The sequence below is a fragment of the Rhinoraja longicauda genome, unplaced genomic scaffold (assembly GCF_053455715.1).
Source record: "Rhinoraja longicauda isolate Sanriku21f unplaced genomic scaffold, sRhiLon1.1 Scf000135, whole genome shotgun sequence".
In the NCBI taxonomy this organism is placed as follows: Eukaryota; Metazoa; Chordata; class Chondrichthyes; order Rajiformes; family Arhynchobatidae; genus Rhinoraja; species Rhinoraja longicauda.
The window spans coordinates 210,413-222,640 of record NW_027601353.1 but is presented as its reverse complement, the minus strand read 5'-3'; the positions used below and the strand labels follow the sequence as shown (position 1 = coordinate 222,640).

The window sequence follows — 12,228 nt, the reverse complement described above, 5'->3', positions numbered from 1 at the left end:
TCAACCCTTAACTCACTGAACCCTTAACTCACTGAACCCTTAACTCACTGAACCCTTAACTCACTCAACCTTTAACTCACTCAACCCTTAACTCACTCAACCCTTAACTCACTCAACCCTTAACTCACTGAACCCTTAAATCACTGAACCCTTAACTCACTGAACCCTTAAATCACTGAACCCTTAAATCACTGAACCTTTAACTCACTGAACCCTTAACTCACTGAACCCTTAACTCACTGAACCCTTAACTCACTGAACCCTTAACTCACTGAACCCTTAACTCACTGAACCCTTAACTCACTGAACCCTTAACTCACTGAACCCTTAACTCACTGAACCCTTAACTCACTGAACCCTTAACTCACTGAACCCTTAACTCACTGAACCCTTAACTCACTGAACCCTTAACTCACTGAACCCTTAACTCACTCAACCCTTAACTCACTGAACCCTTAACTCACTGAACCCTTAACTCACTGAACCCTTAACTCACTGAACCCTTAACTCACTGAACCCTTAACTCACCGAACCCTTAACTCACCGAACCCTTAACTCACCGAACCCTTAACTCACCGAACACTTAACTCACCGAACCCTTAACTCACCGAACCCTTAACTCACCGAACCCTTAACTCACCGAACCCTTAACTCACCGAACCCTTAACTCACCGAACCCTTAACTCACCGAACCCTTAACTCACCGAACCCTTAACTCACGGAACCCTTAACTCACGGAACCCTTAACTCACCGAACCCTTAACTCACCGAACCCTTAACTCACCGAACCCTTAACTCACTGAACCCTTAACTCACTGAACCCTTAACTCACTGAACCCTTAACTCACTCAACCCTTAACTCACTCAACCCTTAACTCACTGAACCCTTAACTCACTGAACCCTTAACTCACTGAACCCTTAACTCACTGAACCCTTAACTCACTGAACCCTTAATTCACTGAACCCTTAACTCACTGAACCCTTAACTCACTGAACCCTTAACTCACTGAACCCTTAATTCACTGAACCCTTAACTCACTGAACCCTTAACTAAAAGTACGAACAAAAAGCAGAAATACAACACCGGGGTTACGCCCAATCAGCTGCTTCCTCTAGTCCGCTTCCACCAATCAGCGGCTTCCTCCAGACCACTTCTTCTGAAGTGTGTGGGAACGTTTTTATCTCCAACCGTCTCCAACCGCTCCTGGGCCTCTGTGTGAACAAAGCCCCACACTGGGTTTTTAAACCTACCGCCCGGACGCTGCTCCAACCGCTCCTGGGCCTCTGTGTGAACAAGCCCCGCGCTGGGTTTTTAAACCTACCGCCCGGACGCTGCTCCAACCGCTCCTGGGCCTCTGTGTGAACAAAGCCCCGCACTGGGTTTTTAAACCTACCGCCCGGACGCTGCTCCAACCGTCTCCAACCGCTCCTGGGCGGTTACAAGAACGATCCCAGGAATTTAATGGGCCGAATGGCCTAATTCTGTTCCTATCACTTATGACCATATGAGCAATCTAGTTGCCTTCCGTTGGCTTTTTAAAGCTTCCCAATGGTTAGACTTCCTGCTAATCTTTGCCAAGTAACATGATGACGCACAGTGGCGCATCAGTAGAGTTGGTGCCTCACAACGCCAGAGACCCGACTTCGATCCCGACTACAGGTGCTGTCCGTACGGAGTTTGTACGTTCTCCCTGTGACCTGCGTGGGTTTTCTCCGGGATCTCCGGTTTCATTCCACGCTCCCAAGACGTACGGGTAATTTGTCCCAAGTGTGTGTAGGAAAGCGTTGGTCACTGGTTGGCACGGACTCTGTGGGCCGAAGGGCCTGTTTCCACGCTGTATCTCTAAACTAGAAAACTAAACTCAACTGACATCAATGGCTACTGGTCTGCCATGTGGGTACGTTCCACAAGATGCCCGGTACATGCATTAGGGAAGGTGTCTGAGGAACAGCATGGGGCTCTAAGCTGATCATTACTAATGTGGTAGTAAGAGGCTATTCATACAGAGGTTGATGAGGGGTCGTGTGGGTTTGTGGAACAAGCTGCCGGAGGAAGTAGTTGAGGCAAGTACAATAGCAACATTTAGTTCAGTTAAGAGATACTGCGCGAAAACAGGCCCTTCGGCCCACCAAGTCCATGCCGACCAACGGTCACCCCTTCACCCTCTGGTTCTGAGTTTAGTCTAGAAATACAGCGCGGAAACAGGCCCATCGGCCCACTGAGTTCACGCTGATCATCGATCACCCCTTCACACACTAGTTATATGTTTAGTTTACGAGGAATTTCATTTGCCAAAGTCATACCAATAATAAGCAAGAGAACACACAAAATACATTTTAACATGAACATCCACCCCAGTGACTCCTCCGCATTCCTCACTGTGATGGAAGGCAAAACAAAAGTTCAATCTCTTCCCTTGTTAGTTCTCCCGCGGTCGGGGGCCTCGAGCCTTCCATTGACGGGACGATCTTGGCTCCCGTAGCCGGTGGCGTTTGGACCGTCCGTATCGGGGCGATCAAGCTCCTGCATCGGGGGGAATCTCAGCTCAACCTACGCCGAGCGACCTGACCTTCTGCGGCTTGGTGCTTCCCGACACCGGTCTCTACCCGAGACTACGAGCTCCTCGATGTTGAAATCCACAGGCCTTTGCAGCGTCGATCCCAGGCAAGAGATCGCAGGCTCTGATGGTAAGTCCACCGCCCCGTGGTGGGGCTCAAAGTCAATCCCGAGCAACGCCTCCAGCTCCATGATGTTAGGCCACAGAGCGACTGGAGATACGATACGATATTGAGCCCCGTATCTGAGGAAGGGTGTGCTGGCTCTGGAGAGGGTCCAGAGGATGGTTTACAAGAACGATCCCAGGAATGAGTGGGTTAGCATATGATGAGCGTTTGTCGGCACTGGGCCTGTACTCACTGGAGTTTAGAAGAATGAGGGGAACATCATTGAAACTTACTGAATAGTGAAAGGCTTGGAGAGAGTGGATGTGGAGAGGATATTTTGAATAGTGGGAGAGGTCATAGCCTCAGAATTAAAGGACGTTCTTTTATGAATAGACAATAGGTACAGGAGTGGGCCATTCGGCCCCTCGAGCCAGCACCACCATTCAATGTGATCATGGCTGATCATTCTCAATCAGTACCCCGTTCCTGCCTTCTCCCCATACCCCCTGACTCCACTATCCTTACGAGCTCTATTTAGCTCTCTCTTGAATGCATTCAGAGAATTGGCCTCCACTGCCTTCTGAGGCAGAGAATTCCACAGATTTACAACTCTCTGACTGAAAAAGTTTTTCCTCATCTCCGTTCTAAATGGTCTACCCCTTATTTTTAAACTGTGGCCATGAGGAGGAATTTCTTTAGTCAGAGGGTGGCGAATCTGGAATTCTTTGCCACAGAAGGCCAAGTCAAGGTTTCAAGGTCAGTTTATTGTCACATGTACCAATTGAGGTACAATGAAATTTGAATTACCATACAGCCATACAAAAACATTAGTACGGATATCAGGGGTTATGGGGAGAAGGCAAGAGAATGGAGTTAGGAGTGACAGATCAGCCATGATTTAATGGGCCGAATGGCCTAATTCTGCTCCTATCACATGACCTTATGAGCAACAGTTTGCCTTCCGTTGGTTTTTTAAAGCTTCCCAATGGTTAGACTTCCCGCTAATCTTTGCCAAGTAACATGATGGCGCACAGTGGCGCAACGGGAGAGTTGCTGCCTCACAGCGCCAAGACCCGACTTCGATCCTGAGTACAGGTGCTGTCTGTACGGAGTTTGCACGTTCTCCCTGTGACCTGCGTGGGTTTTCTCCGGGATCTCCGGTTTCATTCCACACTCCAAAGTCGTAGGTTAATTAGGCTTCAGTAAAAAAAAAAAAATTGTCCCAAGTGTGTGTAAGATAGCTTTGGTCAGTGGTCGGCACGGATTCAGTGGGCCGATGGGCCTGTTTCCACGCTGTATCTCTAAACTAAACACAGAACTAGTGCGTGAACGGGCGATCGCTGGTCGGCACGGACTCGGTGGGCAGAAGGGCCTGTTTCCGCGCTGTATCTCTAAACTAGAAAACTAAACTTAACTGGCATCAACGGCTACTGGTCTGCCATGTGGTTACGTTCCACAAGGTGCCCGGTACATGCATTAGGGAAGGTATCTGAGGAACAGCATGGGGCTCTAAGCTGATCATTACTAATGTGGAAGTAAGAGACTATTCATATAGAGGTTGATGAGGGGTCGTGTGGGTTTGTGGAACTAGCTGCCGGAGGAAGTAGTTGAGGCAAGTACAATAGCAACATTCAGTTTACTTTAGTTCAGTTAAGAGATACAGCATGAAAACAGGCCCTTCAGCCCACCGAGTCCATGCCGTCCGATCACCCGTTCACACTCCAGTTCTATGCTTATTATATACAGCGCGGAAACAGGCCCACCGAGTCCACGCTGACCATCGATCGCCCGTTCACACACTAGTTCCACGTTTAGTTTGGCGATACAGCGTGGAAACAGGCCCTTTGACCCACCGAGTCCACGCTGACTATCGCTCACCCATTCACACACTAGTTCTGTATTTAGTTTAGAGATACATCATGGAAACAGGCCCTTCGGCCCAACAAGTCCGCGCCGACCAGCGATCCCCGCACAATAACACTACCCTACACACGCTAGGGACTATTTATAATTAGACCAAGCCAATTAACCTACAAACCTGGAGTGTGGGTGGAAACCGGAGGTCCCGGAGAAAACCCACGCAGGTCACGGGGACAACATACAAACTCCGTACAGATAGCACCCATAGTCAGGATCGAACCCGGGTCTCTGGCGCTGTGAGGCAGCAACTTTACCGCTGCGCCACCGTGCTGCTTAAAAGACACGCGCAGGTACGTGGAGAGGAAAGGTTTAGTGGGATAGGGGCCAAATGCAGGAAAAAGTGACTAGTTTGGATGGGGGTTCTTGGTCAGCATGGACAAGATGGGCCGAAAGGCCTGTTTCCTTGCTATATGACTCTATGAGGTTGCTGAAATTCCTGCCCCCCCCCCTTCACCAGAAAACATTGTGAAGAGTTTTAGGCCCCATATCTGAGGGAGGATGTGCTGGCATTGGAGAGGGTCCAGAGGAGGTTTACGAGAATGATCGTGGGGAATGAGTGGGCTCACGTATGATGAGCGTTTGACGGCACTGGGCCTGCACTCGCTGGAGCTGCGAAGGATCAGGGGGGACCTCATTGAAATGTACCGAATAGTGAAAGTCCTGGAGAGAGTGGATGTGGAGAGGATGTTTCCACTAGTGGAAGAGGTCAGAGCCTCAGAATTAAAGGACGTTCCTTTTAGGAAGGAGATGAGGAGGAATTTCTGTAGCCAGAGGGTGGTGAATCTGTGGAATTCTTTGCCACAGAAGGCTGTGGATGCCAAGTCAGTGAATAATTTTAGTGGGACAGTGTCGGACCAGAGGGCACTGCCTGAGAATAAAAGGAAGTACCTTTAGGAAGGTATTTATTTCACAAAATGCTGGAGTAACTCAGCAGGTCAGGCAACATCTCAGGAGAGAAGGAATGGGTGACGTTTCGGGTCGAGACCCTTCTTCAGACTGATGTCAGGGGGTCGGGACAAAGGAAGGATAGAGGTGGAGACAGGAAGATAGAGGGAGAACTGGGAAGGGGAGGGGAAGAGAGGGACAGAGGAACTATCAGCCACATCTGCTTTCTTGGAACCTTACACTACCTTGAGGAAGGAGTGGGCGGATGCATGGTAGATGCAGTTTAATGTGGATAAATGTGAGGTTATCCACTTTGGTGGTAAGAACAGGAAGGCAGATTATTATCTGAACAGTGTCAAGTTATGAAAAGGGGAAGTACAAAGAGATCTGGGTGTCCTTGTTCATTAGTCACTGAAAGTAAGCATGCAGGTGCAGCAGGCAGTGAAGAAAGCTAATGGGATGTTCGCCTTCATGACAAGAGAATTTGAGTATAGAAGCAAAGAGGCCCTGCAGTTGTACAGGGCCCTAGTGAGTCCGTACCTGGAGTACGGTGTGCACTTTTGGTCTCCAAATTTGACGAAGGACATTCTTGCTATTGAAGTGCAGCGAAGGTTCACTAGGTTAATTCCCGGAATGGCGGGACTGTCGTATCTCGAAAGACTGGAGCGACTGGGCTTGTATACACTGGAATTTAGAAGGATGAGAGGGGATCTTATTGAACAATATAAAATTATTAAGGGATTGGACACGCTCGAGGCAGGAAACATGTTCCCGATGTTGGGAGAGACCAGAACCAGGGGCCACCGTTTAAGAATAAGGGGTAGGTCATTTAGAATGGAAATGAGGAAAAACCTTTTCAGTCAGAGAGTTGAAAATCTGTGGAATTCTCTGCCGCAGAAGGCAGTGGAGGCCAATTCTCTGGATGCTTTCAAGAGTTAGATAGAGCTCTTAATGATAGCAGAGACAGGGGGTATGGGGAGAAGGCAGGAGAATGGGGTCGAGAGGGAAAGATAGATCAGCCACGATTGAATGGCGGAGTGGACTAAATCTGCTCCTGTATCTCATGAACTTGGGAAAAGCTGCCTGAGCCTCTGAGTTCCATCAGCACATGGAGTGTCGATGCAGAATCCAGCATCTGTAGCCTTTTGTGTCTCTAGTGGGAGAAAGTATAATTTGCAAATTTTCAGCTGATATGGAAATTTGTGACGTTGTGGTTTGCAAGGCAGGTGGTGTAAAGTTGCAGCAGGATAAAGGTCATGGAGGGGATCAATATACAGGTAGACTGGGAAATTCAAGTTGGTGCTGAATACCAAGAGAAGGCATTTGTGGAGTGTCTTTGAGATGGCTTCTCAGAGCAGCTTGTAATCGAGCATTCCAAGCAATTTGGTTTGGGATTGGTATTTGGGTGGCACAGTGGAGCAGTGGTAGAGCTGATGCCTCACAGCGCCAGAGACCCGGGTTCGATCCTGACTATGGGTGCTGTCTGTACGGAGTTTGTACGTTCTCCCTGTGCTCCGGTTTCCTCCCACACTCCAAAGAGTTGTGTGCGGGGATCGCTGGTCAGAGCGGACTCGGTGGTCCGAAGGGCCTGTATGCCCTTTGTATCTCTAAACTCAACATAGAACTAGTGTGTGAATGGGCGATCGATGGTCGGCGCAGACTCAGTGGGCCGAAGGGCCTGTTTCCACTCTGTATCTCTAAAACTAAAACTAAGAACTAAAACTATTGTGTAACGAACCAGATTTGATCAGGGTGGTTCTTGGTTCTTGGTCCTCCAAAATATTCCAAATGAAATTTAAACTGGTGGGTGATTATGGTAAAAGAACCGTTCGGAGGTAGTGACCATAAAATGATTAAATGCTGAGGCTTTATAACATGCTGGTCAGATCGCATATGGAGTTTTGGGAGCGGTTTGGGGCCCTATATATGACGAGGGATGTACTGGAGAGGGTCCAGAGGTTTATGAGAATGATTGCTTTAACATATGATGAGCATATGTCGGCACAGGGCCTGTATTCGCTGGAGTTTAGAAGAATAAGGGGGAACCTCATTGAAACGTACCGAATAGTGAAAGGCTTGGATAGAGTGGGAGAGTCTAGGACCAGAGGGCACAGCCTCAGAATTAGACGTTCCTTTACGAAGGAGATGAGGAGGAATTTCTTTAGCCAGAGGGTGGTGAATCTGTGGGAGAAGGCAGGAGAATGGGGTTAGGAGGGAGAGAAGATCAGCCATGATTGAATGGCAGAGTGGACTTGATGGGCCGAATGGCCTAATTCTGCTCCTCTCACTTATGACTGTAAATATCACCAACAGCTGCATCAGCTACATTGAAGCTGTGGTCAATAAAGCACACTCATGTCTCATCTTACCCAAAAGATGAAGGAAGTTGGGCATTTCTCCAGTGACTCACAGCAACCTCTCCACATGAACTGTGAAAGAACACTGTTGGGTTGCATCACACCTTGGTTTAGCAGCAGCTCTGCCCAAGGCCACAAGAAATTACTGACAGCTTAGTTTAGAGATACGGTGCGGAAACAGGCTCCCTCGGCCCACCGAGTCCACGCTGACCAGCGATCACCCGTTCACACACTAGTTCTGTGTTTAGTTTAGCGATACAGCATGGAACCAGACCCTTCGGCCCACCGAGTCCATGCTGACAAACGATCCCCGCACACTAGCACTATCCGACACCAACTAGGGACAATTTACAATTTTGGCAAGCCGATTAGCCTAGAAACCTGCACGTCTTTGGAATGTGGGAGGAAACCAGAGGAAACCCAAACAGGTCAAGAGCCCAGATTCAAGAATGTTTTATTGTCACATGTCCCAGATAGTACAATGAAATTCCTACTTGCAGCAGCACAAAACAATATGTAAACAGGCAAACTCTGTACAGACAAGCACCTGCAATCAGGATCGAACCCGGGTCTCTGGCGCTGTGAGGCAGCAACTCGACTGTTGCACCACCGTGCCCCCAACATGGATATCACCCAGTCCATCACACAAAGCAGTCTCCCCACTCCACTCCCCGAAGGGCCCGTTAGAAAGCATTTTATCAGGATGCATCGCAGCTTGGTTGGGGAACAGTTCCATCCACGCAGCAACAGGCTCTTCGGCCCACCACATCCATGCCAGCCCTTGTTTGGCCCATCTATTGGTATAGTTGTACAATTACCATGTGTACCAGGATTCAGTGTTTGCCTGCAGCCCAGGCAAGTCGTACCATATAAGGTCATAAGTGATAGGAGCAGAATTAGGCCATTCGGCCCATCAAGTCTACCCCGCCATTCAATCGTGACTGATCTATCTCTCCCTCTTAACCCCATTCTCCAGCCTACTCCCCATAACCTCTGACATCCATACTAATCAAGAATCCATCTATCTCTGCCTTAAATACATCCACTGACTTTGCCTCCTCAGATTCATCACGCTCTGACTAAATAATCCTACCACAACCAGAGAGCAGTGCTGAGCTACTAACTGCCTCTTTGATGACCCTCGGACTGTCCTTGATCAGACTTTGCTGGCTTTACCTTGCACTAAACGTTATTCCCTTATCATGTATCTGTACACTGTAAATGGAACAATTGTAATCATGTGTAGGAAGGAACTGCAGATGCTGGTTTAAACTGTAGATAGACACAAAATGCTGCGTAACTCAGCGGGGACAGGCAGCATCTCTGGATAGAAGGTATGGGTGACATTAAGGATTGAGACCCTTCTTCTTTCCAGAGATGCTGCCTGTCCCACTGAGTTATTCCAGCATTTTGTGTCTATCATCGATTGTAATCATGTGTTGTCTTTCCACTGACTGGTTAGAAACATAGAAACATAGAAAATAGGTGCAGGAGTAGGCCATTCGGCCCTTCGAGCCTGCACCGCCATTCAATATGATCATGGCTGATCATCCAACTCAGTATCCCGTACCTGCCTTCTCTCCATACCCCCTGATCCCCTTAGCCACAAGGGCCACATCTAACTCCCTCTTAAATATAGCCAATGAACTGGTCTCAACTACCTCTGCGGTAGAGAATTCCACAGATTCACCACTCTCTGTGAAAAAAAAGTTCTCATCTCGGTCCTAAAAGACTTCCCCCTTATCCTTAAACTGTGACCCCTTGTTCTGGACTTCCCCAACATCGGGAACAATCTTCCTGCATCTAGCCTGTCCAACCCCTTAAGAATTTTGTAAGTTTCTATAAGATCCCCCCTCAATCTTCTAAATTCCAGCGAGTACAAGCCGAGTCTATCCAGTCTTTCTTCATATGAAAGTCCTGCCATCCCAGGAATCAATCTGGTGAACCTTCTCTGTACTCCTTCTATGGCAAGAATGTCTTTCCTCAGATTAGGAGACCAAAACTGTACGCAATACTCCAGGTGTGGTCTCACCAATGCCCTGTACAACTGCAGCAGAACTTCCCTGCTCCTATACTCAAATCCCCTCGCTGGGGATGAATGCCAACATACCATTCGCTTTCTTCATTGCCTGCTGCACCTGCATGCCTACTTTCAATGACTGGTGTACCACGACACCCAGGTCTCGTTGCATCTCCCCTTTTCCTAATCGGCCACCATTCAGATAATAGTCTGCTTTCCTGTTCTTGCCACCAAAGTGGATAACCTCACATTTATCCACATTATACTGCATCTGCCATGCATTTGCCCACTCACCTAACCTATCCAAGTTGCCTTACAGCCTCCTAGCATCCTCCTCACAGCTAACACTGCCCCCCAGCTTCGTGTCATCCGCAAACTTGGAGATGTTGCATTCAATTCCCTCGTCCAAATCATTAATATATATTGTAAATAGCTGGGGTCCCAGCACTGAGCCTTGCGGTACCCCACTAGTCACTGCCTGCCATTCTGAAAAGGGCCCGTTTATTCCTACTCTTTGCTTCCTGTCTGCCAGCCAGTTCTCTATCCACATCAATACTGAACCCACAATACCATGTGCTTTAAGTTTGCATACTAATCTCTTATGTGGGACCTTGTCGAAAGCCTTCTGGAAGTCCAGATATAACACATCCACTGGTTCTCCCTTATCCACTCTACTAGTTACATCCTCGAAAAATTCTATGAGATTCGTCAGACATGATTTACCTTTCATAAATCCATGCTGACTTTGTCCAATGATTTCACCACTTTCCAAATGTGATGCTATCCCATCTTTAATAACTGACTCTAGCATTTCCCCCACTACCGATGTTAGACTAACTGGTCTGTAATTCCCCGTTTTCTCTCTCCCTCCCTTTTTGAAAAGTGGGGTTACATTAGCTACCCTCCAATCCTCAGGAACTACTCCAGAATCTAAAGAGTTTTGAAAAATTATCCTCATGATCAATTCACCTGTTTCTGACTGGAAGGGACCTACATTTGTTTTAACTAATCTTTTTCTCTTCACATATCTATAAAAACTTTTGCAGTCAGTTTTTATGTTCCCTGCCAGTTTTCTTTCATAATATATTTTCCATTTCCTAATTAAGCCCTTTTGCTGGACTCTGAATTTCTCCCAGTCCTCTGGTAGGCTGCTTTTTCTTGCTAATTTGTATACTTCATCTTTTGTTTTGATACTATCACTAATTTCCTTTGTTAGCCACAGATGCACTACCTTCCCTGATTTATTCTTTTGCCAAACTGGGATGAACAATTGTTGTAGTTCATCCATGCGGTCTTTAAATGCCTTCCATTGCATATCCACCGTCAACCCTTTAAGAATCAATTGCCAGTCTATCTTGGCCAATTTACGTCTCATACCCTCAAAGTTACCTTTCTTTAAGTTCAGAACCGTTGTTTCTGAATTAACTATGTCACTCTCCATCCTAATGAGGAACTCAACCATATTATGGTCACTCTTGCCCAAGGGGCCACGCACATCAAGACTGCTGACTAACCCTTCCTCATTACTCAATACCCAGTCTAGAATAGCCTGCTCTCTCGTTGGTTCCTCTACATGTTGGTTTAGAAAACTATCCCGCATACATTCCAAGAAATCCTCTTCCTCAGCACCTCTGCCAATTTGATTCACCCAATCGATATGTAGATTGAAGTCACCCATTATAACTGTTTTACCTTTGTTGCACGCATTTCTAATTTCCTGTTTGATGCCATCCCCAACTCTACTGTTAGGTGGCCTGTACACAACTCCCACTAGCGTTTTCTGCCCTTAGAGTTTGCAGCTCTACCCATATCGATTCCACATCCTCCAAGCTAATGTCCTTCCTTTCTATTGCGTTAATCTCCTCTCTAACCAGCAACGCTACCCCCACCTCCTTTTCCTTTCTGTCTATCCATCCTGAATATTGAATATCCCTGGATGTTCAGCTCCCAGCCTTGGTCACCCTTGAGCCATGTCTCCGTAATCCCAACTATATCATATTGATTAATAACTATCTGCACATTCAACTCATCCACCATATCACGAATGCTCTTTGCATTGAGACACAAATCCTTCAGGCTTGTTTTTACAACACTCTTACCCCTTATACAATTATGTTGAAAAGTGGCCCTTTTTGATTTTTACCCTGGATTTGTCTGCCTGCCACTTTTACTTTTCACCTTGCTACCTATTGCTTCTACCTTCGATTTACACCCCTCTGTCTATCTGCTCATGCTCCCATCCCCCTCCCACATTAGTTTAAATCCTCACCGACAGCACTGGCAGACACTCCCCTTTTGTTGTTAGCACGCAACAAAAGCTTTTCGTTGTCTCTCGGTACACATGACAATAAACATAGAAAACATAGAATAATAGAAAATAG

At 47.3% G+C, this 12,228-nt stretch overlaps 1 protein-coding gene across 3 annotated transcripts in view; it reads right to left on the bottom strand.

Moving 5' to 3' along the window:
- Positions 1–12,228, bottom strand: part of LOC144590102 (sialic acid-binding Ig-like lectin 13) — a 202,951-nt gene that overhangs the window by 29,130 nt on the left and 161,593 nt on the right. The window lies entirely within an intron of this gene.